At 37.6% G+C, this 14363-nt stretch overlaps 1 protein-coding gene across 7 annotated transcripts in view; it reads right to left on the reverse strand.

The window, feature by feature from the left end:
* The window catches only part of FAM13A (family with sequence similarity 13 member A), a 417768-nt gene that overhangs the window by 187212 nt on the left and 216193 nt on the right, over nt 1-14363 (reverse strand). The window lies entirely within an intron of this gene.

Below are 14363 nucleotides of genomic sequence, written 5' to 3' on the forward strand. Positions count from 1 at the left end.
CCTCAATTGACTTTTATTTGAGTGTGTTGATTCTTTCTTCTGCTTGACTGAGTCTGCTGATGAAGCTCCCTACTGCATTTTTTTTTTTTTTTTTTCATTTCATTCATTATATTCTTTTACTCCAGAATTTGACTGGTCCTTTTTATGGTTTCTCTTTGTTGAAGTTATTTTGTTCATGTATTGTTTTCCTGATTTCATTGAGTTGTCTCTCTGAATTTTCTTGTAGTTTGCTGAATTTCTTTAATTATTTTAAATTATTTGTCAGGCATTTCATAGGTCTCCATTTCTTTGAGGGTCAATTCCTGGGAATTTTCTGTGTTCCTTTGCTACCGTCATGTTTTCTTGATTTTCCATGTCATTTATTACTTTGCATTGGTGTCTGCACTCAGCTGTTGCAAGCGATAGCAGAGACTACAGGGGTCCTCAGCAGTGAAGGCTGTGGTTGTCAATGGGGCAATGAGGGCTGCTGGGGCCCTCCGGCTCTCCTTTACCTCCACAGAGGGAAGTGAAAGCCAAGAGGATCCTTCTTGGTACCAAGCTGTGCTGTGGCCCACGGAATAAGCCAATACAGGTAAACTGCTTCTTACACTTATCTATGTGGCCATTCTTGGGTTTTGTGCTGCACTTGGTTGCTGGAGCTTCTTCACTGTACCCTGAATTTTCCCTGAGCTATTTTCATCCATTAGTTGTCAAATCATTGTTTTTGTGGGCAAACCAGGGCTGGGGCCTCCTACACTGCCATCTTACTCATGTGCTCAGCTTTGCTTTTTTTTTTTTTTTTTTTTTTTAAGATTTTATTTATTTATTTGACAGAGAGAGACATAGTGAGAGAGGGAACACAAGCAGGGGGAGTGGGAGAGTGATAAGCAGGCTTCCCGGGGAGCAAGGAGCCTGATGCGGGGGTCAATCCCAGGACCCTGGGATCATGACCCGAGCCGAAGGCAGATGCTTAACGACTAAGCCACCCAGGTGCCCCTCAGCTTTGCTTTTTGTTCTGTGAAATACCCCAGGTACTTCCAAACAATTCTTTTATTTTTTGTTTTTTTTAGTCTGATTTTAGCCAAAGTTGCTTTTTGTTGTTTTCAACCAAAATACTTTAAGTCATACAAGTATTTATTTATTTATTTATTTATTTTTTTTAAGATTTTATTTATTTATTTGAGAGAGAGAGAATGAGAGACAGAGAGCATGAGAGGGAGGAGGGTCAGAGGGAGAAGCAGACTCCCCGCCGAGCAGGGAGCCCGATGCGGGACTCGATCCTGGGACTCCAGGATCATGACCTGAGCTGAAGGCAGTCGCTTAACCAACTGAGCCACCCAGGCGCCCCATACAAGTATTTATTACAATGTCACTTTATAGTGTGGTCACTCAGTAGAAAACTGTGGAATCAGATCTTACAATGATGATGATGATGACAATCAAAATGTAATACTGGCTATCACTTAATATAGTGCTTACTCCATGCATGGCATTTTTCTAAGTAGTTATTATACATTTATTCATTTGACCCTCACAATAACCCTCTGAAATATATACTTTTGCTGTCTAAATTTCTTATACACAGAAACTGAGGTACAGAAAGTAAAAACAGATTGTCCAAGGTCACACACCTAGTAAGTGTCAGAGCTGGAATTTGAAACTAAGCAGTCCATCTCCAGAGGCCTGCTACCAACTGTATAAAATAATGGTTCTCTAGAAGAATCCTTTGTATCCTATTAGATAAGGAAAAGTGCAGGTTAGGTAACCCCAAAAGTAAACTAAAACAGGAATATTTAAAAATGACACATATAAATAATACATTATTATTATTTTTTTTTACTTTATAAATCTTCAATGTTCATTTATTTTCCAGTCTTCTGATATGGGCATTTGTTTGGGAATGTCCAAGAGCTTGGAATTCCATACCTTCTTCCTTGTATAAACCATAATGTATCCCCTATGTGGAGTAAAAATATAAAGCCTTTAAATCTTTATCAAGTCTCTCCAATGTATTCAACTTATCTTTTACAACAGAAATAATTCTTTGTGTACATAATACCATCTCTTTGCATGCTCCGTGTCCTCTCCTTACGCACCAGGAAGACTACATTTCTAGCCTCCCTTACAGTTAGGAAAAAGCAATAAGACTAGATCTGCTCAATGGAATGTAAGAAGTATGTTAAGCCACTTCCAGGTGTAGTCATAAAACTATTCCATATTATTCTCAACCCCTTCTTTTTCTGCTGAAGCAACTTTGGAGGATGGTTTGGACAAAATGGAGGGGAGTTGCTCAACTCCCTGCTCTGTGGAGTGAGAAATAACTTCGGATTGTGTTGAACCCCTAAGATTTCAGAATCTGTTACAAAAGCTTGTATTAACTACTCTGGCACCATTTTCCTACAAATAGCTATCATGTTGCATTAACATTGCATTTGCTTAATTAAATTATGTAGGTACCACAAACAATAAACTGGCATGAATAGTTTTAGAAAAGGACAGCAACTCTTGGATAGCATAAAGTAAAACTGGTAATGAACAAGTATATAAGAGAATAGTTTATTAGTCACAAGCCTTCAGAATTGCCATGGATAGCAGTCAGTATGCTTTAAAAGCAAATGCAGAGAACTGATTAATCTGGCAAATTAGTCAGATGGAGTTCTGTTAAGCAAACTTTTATTGTATACTCTAGAAATGTGAATCAGTACTAATTCCCAGAACAGTTACATGACTTTCCTAGAATAAATTTGAGTTAGCTTTTACCTAGGTGTACATAATGCAATTCAACAGACTTTTGAGTAAATACAAGTAACTAGAATAAGTGTTTTGGAAGACACAAGAATGCAAGAGTTACTCTACAACTTTTAGAGAAAAGCAGAAGGATAAGTAAATAGGAAATACTGTTCTGACCCTCAAAGAACTTATAATTCAATACAAGAGAAAAAAGCAACTCACCCAAGGCAAAATTTGAGACTTGTTCTAATAGAAGGACAAAGAAAGCGCCCTCAGACAACAGAGGAGACGGGGATTAACTGCACCTGGAGGAGGAGCAAGTGCTTCATTGAAGGAGAATTTGAGATGTCGTGGGTTGGACTCCTACCCACCCAACCCAGATTAGACCTTGCAACAAGGGCAAGTAGTTTGAGTGGTTCAGCAGGGAAATGGGTGATAATGGAGGGAAGAAGGTAGCTAGTAAGGGTATCATTATGAAGCTAATTGAGATTTTACAGTAGTTTTGAGGCTCAGACTTAGGGGAAAGCTCTGGGAAACACTACATAACACAATAGTATTATTTCAACCAAGGAGTAAACGAGCTGGGAATTTATACCCGCATGCTCCTCCGTTATTGGGTAAGGGCTGCCCCTGGAGGGATATTCCTTTCTCGGCACTCCTGGCTCACAGAAATATGAACTCTATCCCTAGGAGACCAACTGAAGAAAACAGCAGAAATTCAGTACCAAAGCAAATTCAAGTAATCTTTTGAAAATCTACAAATATTCACTCGCCATTTACTGAGGATCACTACCTGCCAAATACACAGAATGTAATGATTTAAAATAGGCAGCTTCTGGGGCGCCCAGGTGGCTCAGTCGGTTAAGCATCTGACTCTTGATTTCAGCTCAGGTCATGATCTCAGGGTCATGAGATCCAGCCCCGTGCCACGCCCAGCATGGAGCCTGCTTACAATTCTCTGTCTCCTTCTGCCCCTTCTCATTTCTCTCTCTCTCCCCCTCTTTAAAAAGTAAATAAATAAATAAAAATAAAATAGGCAACTTCTGAGGTGTGAGTCCCAAAATATTGCCATCTTACTGTAAGTAAAAGTTGCAGAGCGTAACGATGTTTTCATAAGCAAAGCAATTTAGTCTGTCTTCTGTTAAGTATTCTTCATAATAAGAAGGAAATTAACACCGGGCAGATATATCTAATCTATTCCAATGATTCTTGAGCAAACATGACTTTTGAGTGTTTATCTGTAAACACTCTACAAAACAAAATGTTTGGGGAAAAAGAAATTAACAGCAATCTGAACTGTAAATATGTGACTGGAGTCACAGAAGTATCCCAAGCTAAGCGGTAACTTCTAATACTACTTTTATTACTTAATGCTTTACATTCACTGATAATCAGTCACCACTACTAGAAGGTGCCTATGTGAGTCATGCAAGCATTCTATTATACACTTTTATGTTTGTTTCTTAAACATCATTTACTATTTTTTAGCCTTCAAACTCAGAACCAATCTAAAATGTATAGCTCACTGTCCAAAGAAAGGCTTGATCTTAAGACATGAGCAAGTGAATTTTAATTTATTGCTACCTCTGAGTTCTGAGGTGCTCAAAACAACATTTTGGGGAGTACAAGTTAGTCACTTTCACTATGTAAGTTCACCCACACAGAAAGATAACACAGCCAAATCACAAAGCATCAAACAACATAAAAACCAAAACATTTTTTATTTCCTATTATGACTCCACTGCTACCCAGTTTGGAGTATTCTTGAGGAGCTATAGCAAAGGTTAGAAGTAGCAAACGCATAAAGGACTAGAATCAGAACAGAAATCTTCCCTGACACTAAATTACTACAATACATATTGAATAAATGTATAAATTTTCATGGCACTGATATTTCAAATTAAACTAAGATTTTGGTTATTCCTATACTTGGCCTGTAATTAGTACTTTGAGTTTAAAAACCCAGCTCTGTCATTTACTTCTCTTGACCCTGAATAATTTACTCTTTCGACTTGCTCACGTTCAAGGTAGAATTAAGTTCATCTACTTCACAGGGCTACTGTAAGAAGTAAATGAGATAATATGTACAGAAGTAGTTAGCATAACACCTGGCATAAAGCCTCCTCCCTTTTGCCCTTCTGCTCCTGCACTGATTTTGTGTGTTTGTTATAGACTGTAAGTTCCTTCTGGGGCAGGGACAGGTCTTGTTTATTTTCTGAAGAGGCCTAGCCCTTAGTTCAGAGCTTTGCACAGAGTAGGTATTAAATATTTAAAAAAGTGAATGTACATTTGTTGAAGTTAATTTGTTTAGGCTGTAGCCCTAAATGAAAAATAAAGACACATGCAGTGTTCTTGAGCATGAAAAACATATGGGAAATAATTTAGGAAGTTTATGTGATCTGCCAGTTTATGTGACTTTTACTCTACAGGAGTAAGACTGAACTTTGTAAGCAAACTTGCCATACCACATACTGATAAGTGAGCACTTCCTTCAAACTAATCACTGTGAAAGGTTATTCTAATATTTTGCTTTTGCTCAGAACATTTTTCAACTGTTTTGAATTTGCTTATGAGTCACACAGGAAAATCAGCCTAATTATTTTATAGCCGGTTTCAATTTTAAACACAAAAGTTAATATTTAATCACTACTTCCCAACTTAGTGATCTGCTGTGGCTCAAAAGGACTACTGATTATTTCCCATTATCAAATGTAGCTTTAAAGGACAAGGATCTCCCAGTCCAATGATAACAATGTCCAATAGGACACATGAATGACATATGTTCTGAAGTCAATTTCAAAGAAATTCCTAAAGATATAATGGGCAATAGTGACATTGTCTAATAAAGACAGTCTCACAAGATGTTCATTTGGAATACAGTGATACTCATTTAAGTATCTCTAGATCAATATTGAGCAACATATTAATCACATTCTGTGTATTATATATAGCCTTATTAAATATACATAAATGTAATTTATACACAAAGCATATTTATACACAAAGTATGTAAACAGTATGTATATACTAGGCAGATCAGGCTCACATCTTTCCCGTCTACCTCAGTATCTGCCATCTTCCTGGGTAAATTCAGGGCCAGTATGAACAAAACATCAGTATCTTTATTCATCCCCTTTAACCATCTCCTTCGAATGACTTTCTCTTCTCCACTTCAGTCACTTATTCTCATGAACACAACCTAAATCTCTTCATCACTCCAGACTGCTCCACCTCCAGAATTACTAATGTAAATATCTACTCTGTTCACAGCCCACCACTCTTCTAGCCTGCTTGCTCCCATCTCAAATATTCTCTAGCCTAACTGGGGTCTCTAGTACCTCCTACTGTGTTGTTCATTCATATCCTAACTCACCTGTCAGCTCTTCTCACCACCTTCACTACCATTACCCTGGCCCAAGCCACCATCATTTCTTAACCAGGTTATTGTGATAAACTCCCAGTGGGTCTCTCTGCTACTGTCTATCCCTCTCAACAGTCTATCCTCTGCCTAGGAATTATAGTAATCCTTTTAATATGTGAGTCATGTCACGGCACTCTTTTGTTCAATACTGTCTAATAAAATGCTCTCAGAATAAAAGTCAAAGTATTTACCATGACCTTTAAGAGCATCCATGATCTGGTGTCTTGTTGCCTCTTTGGTCTCATTTCTTTACCTTTTTCCCTAGCTCAGTGTAATTCAACCATACTAGCCTTATCAACAGATGGAACAGAACAAAAACAGGTATACTCCCACCTTAAGGCTTTGTACTCCTCTTCTTCCCCTATATGGAATGTTCTTCTCTCAAGTGTCTTCATGGCTTGCTGCCACTTCCTTCAAGTCTCTGCTCAAATGTCCCCATGCCAATGAAGCATTTGAGCATCCTATTTAAATGAGTGAATGCCATTCCCCTACCTTACCAGTATTCTCTCTTTCCCTTTTTTTCCACAGAACCTATTACCACCTGATATACTAGGTTCTTAATTATTTATTGACTATTGTTTATTGTAACTTCATTAGAATATAAGCGTCATAAAGGCAGAGACTTTTGTCTATTCCTTACTGATGTATTCCTTGTGCCTAGAACAATGCTTTGCACATAGCAGGCACTCAATAATGATTTAGATTTAATAAATTCAGCTTAGATTACATGGTGCATTATTTAAACCATATTTAAGCCACCAAATTTTGCGTATGTAAAAATCTGGATGATAAAGGTAATTCTTGGATAAATATGAGGGAAAAACTTCACTAAGTCTTGGATTTAGATCCTCTTATGAAGAGAGACTCTAGAATTATTCTGAAGCTAGAGAAATTAAACTATAGTTATTAGAGGTCTACTTGAAAGATAAGTTTCTCCTAACCTAGTTATTTAGAAATACAGATTTGACCTTCCAATTTGTCAAAATAAAGGTGCTTCTATTATGCTCCTTCCTTGAAACCTACAAAAACCAAAATAATGAGAAAGAGAAAAGAAAGCTGCACCTTAAGCAAGAAATGGCCATAACTATAAAGAACCAACTATGAAGACTACTTGCCAAATTCAGCAAAATGTGGATTAAAATGCCAAGAGCAAACATGTACATTCTCAGACCTCCAGCAGACTACAGATTTCTCCAAATGTCACAGTCCAAAGAGGTCTATCCAAAATTCCTTTGGTTAAAGTAATGAGATCTAGTGGATATGCCCAAATCATTGCAGAATCTGGAAAAGTCTTAAAGCGACCTTAGTTCACTCCCAGAGAATGAGAGAAAAAGTGGACTTGAAGGAGGAGTCCTATAGATAAATCTTTTTCCTTATTTTTGCCTTGGCCCCCGGTAGAGGCCTGTCTGGAAATGGGACTGATGAATGCATTGTACAAGCCATGATCAATTTTGCAGCACTGATCAGAATCAACTGAGTAGAAACAGACATTAGGCTACTCCCCTGAGAGCTTATTACAGAAAAGCTTCACTGAAGAGCCACACCAACTTCCTGCTTGCACCAAAAAAAAAAAAAAAAAAAAAAAAAAGTAAAAATCTAAAGTACAGCTTAAATTAAATCCATCTTGTTCTTAAAACATCTCATCGTTCTTCTATTCTTATAATTGTTAACTCCATAGTTAAGCTGCATACTGGTTCACTCTGCTATGCAGCTCTTGTGCTACTTCCTATGGTCTGGCCAGAAATGTCTGGTCACCACTACACAAAGAACACAGGACGTAAAGCATATTCTTCTCCTGGAAGATTTTCTGTTTTCCTGTTCACTTCCTCTCTCCAGCAACGTGTTGAAATCCCATTTTTCACAGAGCCACTTAAATACTTCACTCCTCCATAAAACTTCCACTTTAAAAAAAATAACTTATTTTCAGAAAACATATCTAAATAGATGCTTAAATACTAAAATCGCAATTTTCCATCCATTGAAGGTACAATCATATTCAATTCTTGCCTTTCCAAAGAGGATACTTAATATAGTCATAATAAAAAAAAAAAACTATAATAGTGAATTAATAGTAAGAAATGTCTAGAAGCAGTAACTCTCCTGTCATGAGTAACACATCTGATTGTCAACTTTATTTTTCTGCTTTTGACTCTGTTTTCCTTCCATCATCAAGCCTGATTCCCTTTTAGGTAAAGAGAAGTAAGATAATACCATAAAGGTGATGTGAACCTAATGATTTCTTTTCAAGCTAAAATTTATTGAAAACTTGCTATTTTTGTTTCATTTAATCATAACAAAAAACAGCCAAATTAGTTAGTGATAGTTTTCCCATTTTACAGATGAGGAAACTAAGGTTGAAGGAGAGACTGAATAATTTGCCCAGAGGCACACAAACTGGAAGTTCTAACCCATTCTGTCTTATTCTAGATTAGAGTTTTAAACTCTGTGCCCTAAGCTTATTGATAAATATATCTACTGAAGTATCCTTGACCGGTCATTTCAAAGTAAGCCAAGGTCTTCATCAATTACTCTTCATCCTATATTCTCACCCCCCCCAATTTAATACTTTATATTTCTATACTATTTAACTGGCTTTGAAAATACTTTTACAAGCATTAATGGTTTGAATCCCACAATAAATCTATAGAATATTTGCCATTTTACATAACAGGAAAGGGAAACAGATATTATAAATTACCCAGTCATATTGCTGAGTAGCCAGGTTACAAATATAGGCCTTCTTGGGGGGGAAATCAGAGGTGGAGACGAACCATGAGAGACGATGAACTCTGAGAAACAAACTGAGGGTTCTAGAAGGGAGGGGGGTGGGGAGATGGGTTAGCCTGATAATGGGTATTAAAGAGGGCACGTATTGAATGGAGCACTGGGTGTTATACACAAACAATGAATCATGGAACACTACATCAAAAACTAATGATGTAATGTATGGTGATTAACATAACATAATAATAAAACAAACAAACAAAAAAAACCAAACAAAAAAAACAAATACAGGCCTTCATATTCTATTTTCAGTGCTCTTTCCAGAACTGTTAAAATCTTTAAAGGCATCTAGTATCTTTTCTTAAAATAAGGCAGTCATGAAGTACTCAGTAAACTATCATGTTTTCAATTTTATTCAATTATTTTGAAAATACTGACATTGATTTCATATCATGTACAAATTGTGATCAGGCACATTATTTTCAGTAAAATGAATAGAGTCCATCTACTGAATTCAAGGAATTTTCAATGCCAGGCATTGCGCCACAGCTTGACAAACATGAGGCCTGAAATGACATTGCTTCTATGATCACATCAAAGATTGCTTAGTATATCAAATGTATGGGAAGGAGTGGTGGGAAGGAAGTGTGAATAAGTAGAGTGGGTTCAAATTATGAAAACTCTTGTTTGTCTTGCTAAGATTTAGATTTTATAATGTAGGGATAGATGAAGAAAACCCACTGAAGAATTCTGATATGAGAAGTGACATGTTCATAACTGCATAATAAAGAGTAACTCAGGGGCGCCTGGCTGGCTCAGATGGTTAAGCGTCTGCCTTTGGCTCAGGTCATGATCCCAGGGTCCTGGGATCTAGTCCTGCGTTGGGCTCCCTGCTCAGTGGGGAGCCTGCTTCTCCCTCTGCCTCTGCCTCTCTCTCTTTCTCTGTCTCTCAAGTATAAATAAATAAAATCTTTAAAAAAAAAAAAAGAGTAACTCAGGCAGAAGAGGGAAGATGGAGTCAAAGGACAGCCTAGAGTCAGGGAAGCAAGTAAGAAGGCTTTTGTAACAATCTCCCAAGGATTACTCAGTCCACAAATCTGGCTGATTATTAATATTACCAAGGAAGCCTTTTAAAATGCAGGTTTGGGGGCCCTACGATGAGTTTCTGACTCTAGGTCTGGGTCACCAGGTGATTGTGATAATGAGCTAATAAGGACAGAATTCTCTTACCTGGATGAGAGGCTTTGAGGAAGTAGTAGTGGGGGGTGGGGAGAGATTGAAGAGATACTTAGACAGCAGAATTAACAGGTTTTAGTGATTGTTGGACACCAACCTGGAGCAACTGTGTAGATGGATGGGCCATTCATTAAGACAAGTGGAGCATTAGATCTTCAAGGACAAGAAAAGATGATGAGATAATCCATGGGACATACAGGAGCAAGTGACCACTAGGCAGTTAGATATTTATGTATGGTTTGCCAGGCAGAGCTCTGCACTGAAGACCTAAGAATAAACCTAGGAAATAACAACGTTTAATCCTGACTGAGAATGAAGAATCCTCAAAGGAGACTGAAGAGAGGCCAGAGAAATAGGAAGATGAAAAGAACCATTCAATATTCATTCAAATATTTAATACAGAAAGTTTGGTTTGGGGACATGTGAAGGCCTGAATTTCAAGTAAAGGCATCCTAATTACATACTGTCAGCAAAAGCATAGGAGAGAGAACAATGACAGCAAAAGGTCTATTTACTTAAGGCAGGAACAGGTTATGATTAGGCTTGTTTTTTAGGCACAGAACTCTATCACACTGGTAGAAAGGAGATGGGACAGGAGTGTGTCTAGAAGTGGGAGAACTGTTTGAAACTGTGTGCCTGTGATAAGGTCCTAATCTAAAGCAGACGTAATGGGTAGATAAAAGACACCCATTCCAAGAGATAGAAGATGGAACCTGAGTCCCTGTGGGAATGGTAAAGCGGGGAGGAATCAAGGATAAACTAAGGATTCTAGTCCAGCAGGCTGGGGACTGGCAAATTAGGGTTAGAGAGGACAGAACACTAAGTTTTGGGGATGATGTTTTTGGTATGAGAAATTGGAGGCACCAGTGTGGCATTTTATAGATAGTGAGAAAGACAGTTCTATTGCTCTTCTGACAAGCTGGGGCTCAAGTTATGATTTCAAAGTCATCAGCAGTATGTATGGTAACTAAAGTAAAAGACAGTCACCCAGGCAAATATATATTTAGTGAGAATAAATGAGTAACAGTGGTGATTGTCAGGGGAGTCAGAATGTAGTACTCAGAATCAGAGATAATAGTGCAAATACTGCCTGACCTACACCAAGAGCAGTGAGACCTACATCAGCATACTATTGGTGTACTCAGTAATGAATTTTTGGTATTTTGGGGCAATTACATCAGGCTGACATCTTGTAATGTGCTAGAAATTAACTAAAATCTGTGGATAAAAAAAGCAGAAATCTGTGGATGATTTTCAATTTAACTATTATTAATTTTGGTCCCTTCTGGGCTATCTTTGTACAAATCATTTTATAAACCTAAGTACAGCACCTTCCAATTATACAGATTGTATCAGATATAATGCTTTTGGTGCAAGAAACAGAATACTCCACTAAAAGTAGTTCATACTCTGAGGACCTTAATTTCCCTCACGTAACTCCAAGTCCAGAGGTTTGTGAGTTCCGGGTTGGTTCAGCACATCAGCAATGATGAGGACCTAGCCTTTCTCCTCTGTTAGCTGCTAACTTCAGTGTGTCAGTGATACATTCATCAAGGGCAAGGATGGTGGCAGCAGCTCCAAGCATCATACCTTCAGATGATAACATCTGAAAGCAGGATGGAAGAGATGGGCATCTTTTTCAAAGGCCTGCTACCTTTGTCACTTTGTAATTAAGAATTTAAAAATTAACTACATTAAGTTAAATGGATAAATCTTAAGTGTACAGTTGCATGAGTTTCGACAAATGCATACACCCAAATAACCTACATCCCTATTGAGATGAAGAACATTTTCATTACCCCCAGAGAGTTCCCTTGGGCATTTTCCTAGTCAATCACAAGCATCAGAGTCAACTATACCCAGAGGCAAGCCACAGCTCTGATCTCTTAAACCATTCTTTTTAATCAGGGATGACAATCTTTCCCAGAGGCCCTCTGCTCCCAGCACACTTTGCCTTACATCTCCTCTGTCAGAACTGTCTCAATCTTCCTTTAAGTCAGTTACTACCTAAAAAGGATGGTAGTCTAGACCACTGTGACTCATCCATCCCTTGCAGCTGTGGGAGGGACCCCTCTGACCTCAGCACTTTGCTGCAAGCCCAAATAAAATGTTGTTTGTATGAAGCAAGAAATAAGAGAGAAATTGCTGTACACACACACACCCCATCCTATTCGTCTAGGTATCCAGCCATCCAATATCTGATCCATTCTTCTAACTTTATTTCACTTGCAAATGTGCTAAGTATATACTCATTTAAGTCAATGATTAAAATACTGAAAATTACACAAACAAATGTAGAGACCTGCCCCGAAGTTAACACCAGTCTACATTCAAAGTCCTTCATCCTGGTCCAAATGCAACCAAACTTACATTGTCTGAGCCCCAAATCTCCATACAGTCCACAAGGATATGTGAGGAGCTTCATTCAATTCTTTATGACTCTGTTCCCCCCTGGGGTGCATAGAGGTGTGTCAGTGGATCCATTTAGTACTTATAGTATGTTAAGGATTTCATTGTGAGCCTCCCATTTCCTTTTTAACCCAGCTTCCTTTTGGTTTGTATCTAATATTTCTATGATTTTAGGAATTAAAAAAATCTACTTTCTAAACAACATCCAAGTTTCCATACCTAATTGTGGCTAGCATGTTCTTTATTTTTATAGACCCTAAAATGGCTCTGGCATATTCCATTAAAACAATTTTCGTAACCTCCATTTCATCCTTACTCGCTGTAACTAGGTCCAGAACATCATACTCCCTTGTAGCATAATCTACCATATGAGCAAGGTCAGTAAAGAATGGACCAACTGTTTTGCTTTAGCAGAATGATGCTTCCATAGTATAGAAATGTAGTTTCCAACCATGACCTTTATCTGCCTCTACACCAGATCTGAAACTTGCATTAGGAGAGTAGCAGTCATATTCTTCATCTACCTAAGATATTTGTATTTGACACCCATATACTATCAGTTTGTGTGTCTTATCTTGTACTCTTCATGCTAAGTTCTCCACCAGACTTAAACCTAGTAGCTCAATGATTTCCAAGCAGGGACTCCTTCCACATAATTCAACAGGTGTTATTTTACTTGCACAGCATATAACCTCCTCTTGGCGCAATCCAGTTAATACCTGCACCTCAGCAAGTTTGTCTTGCCTAGATCATATTTTTCTATTTTCATTATTATTTTTTTGACTTATTATCTTATCAACTCTAGTTAAAAAGTACTAGTGTAAAAAAGTGTTGATCAGAGATACAGCTGAAACAAAGTCAATTACTTTTTAATATTTTAAAAAGAAACCTTTGCAAAGTACTATAGGAACCAGAGGAACACATTTAAGATAGATTTTTTTCTATTAAAAAAAATTATTCAGGGGCGTCTGGGTGGCTCAGTTGGTTAAGCGACTGCCTTCGGCTCAGGTCATGATCCTGGAGTCCTGGGATCGAGTCCCACATCAGGCTCCCTGCTCGGCGGGGAGCCTGCTTCTCCCTCTGACCCTCCCCCCCTCATGCTCTCTCTTTCATTCTCTCTCTCTCAAATAAATAAATAAAATCTTAAAAAAAATAAAAATAAAAATAAAAAAATTATTTAATTTTTTGGTAGCAAAACTGGTATATTTATTTCCCATATTTTCTCTTGTGAATCACTGACACATTTTCTCAGCTATTGTGTTGCCTCCAATTTAGGTTATACTTTTATCTCATTTTATCATTTTATCTGTGCATTATTCTTCCCTTCCCTCAAATTTTAGTTTAGAGTTCTTTTTATCAGTTTGGCAAGATTCCAGATAAATTCAGATGTACTATATTCCTTATAGGGAGTCTGTTGTATTAACAGCATAAGCCCTGGTTAAGAAAACCTAGTTTTTTTGTCTTCTTTTGCTTTTTTAGAAGGGTGCTACTTGATACTCTTTACCTTTTATTTCTTTTTCAAAGTCATGGTCTCAAATGGAAGAAGAAATGAAAATACCCCTTCAATGACCAAAACAAGTGCTTGGGTTTTATCATTCATTGCCATATGAATCAACAGGTATAATGCAGTCTGTAAATGTGGTAAGTTTCAGGAAACCTCCTAAGGGAACCTCCCATATCCATTCCATCATGGTTTGCCTCAATATAAATGAGAAAGAAATAAGATGCCTTCCCTGGAGGATTTGATTTGGTTTATCCTCAGACTCTCTCTGGAGATCTACATGTATTTCCCTAACATGTAAAGGATAGGTTATAAATTATCAGCCAATATATTAAAAGGTAGATAGTATTGTCAAGCATTCCT

This window comes from Phoca vitulina, unplaced genomic scaffold, assembly GCF_004348235.1.
Source record: "Phoca vitulina isolate PV1807 unplaced genomic scaffold, GSC_HSeal_1.0 scaffold3, whole genome shotgun sequence".
Classification (NCBI taxonomy): domain Eukaryota; kingdom Metazoa; phylum Chordata; class Mammalia; order Carnivora; family Phocidae; genus Phoca; species Phoca vitulina.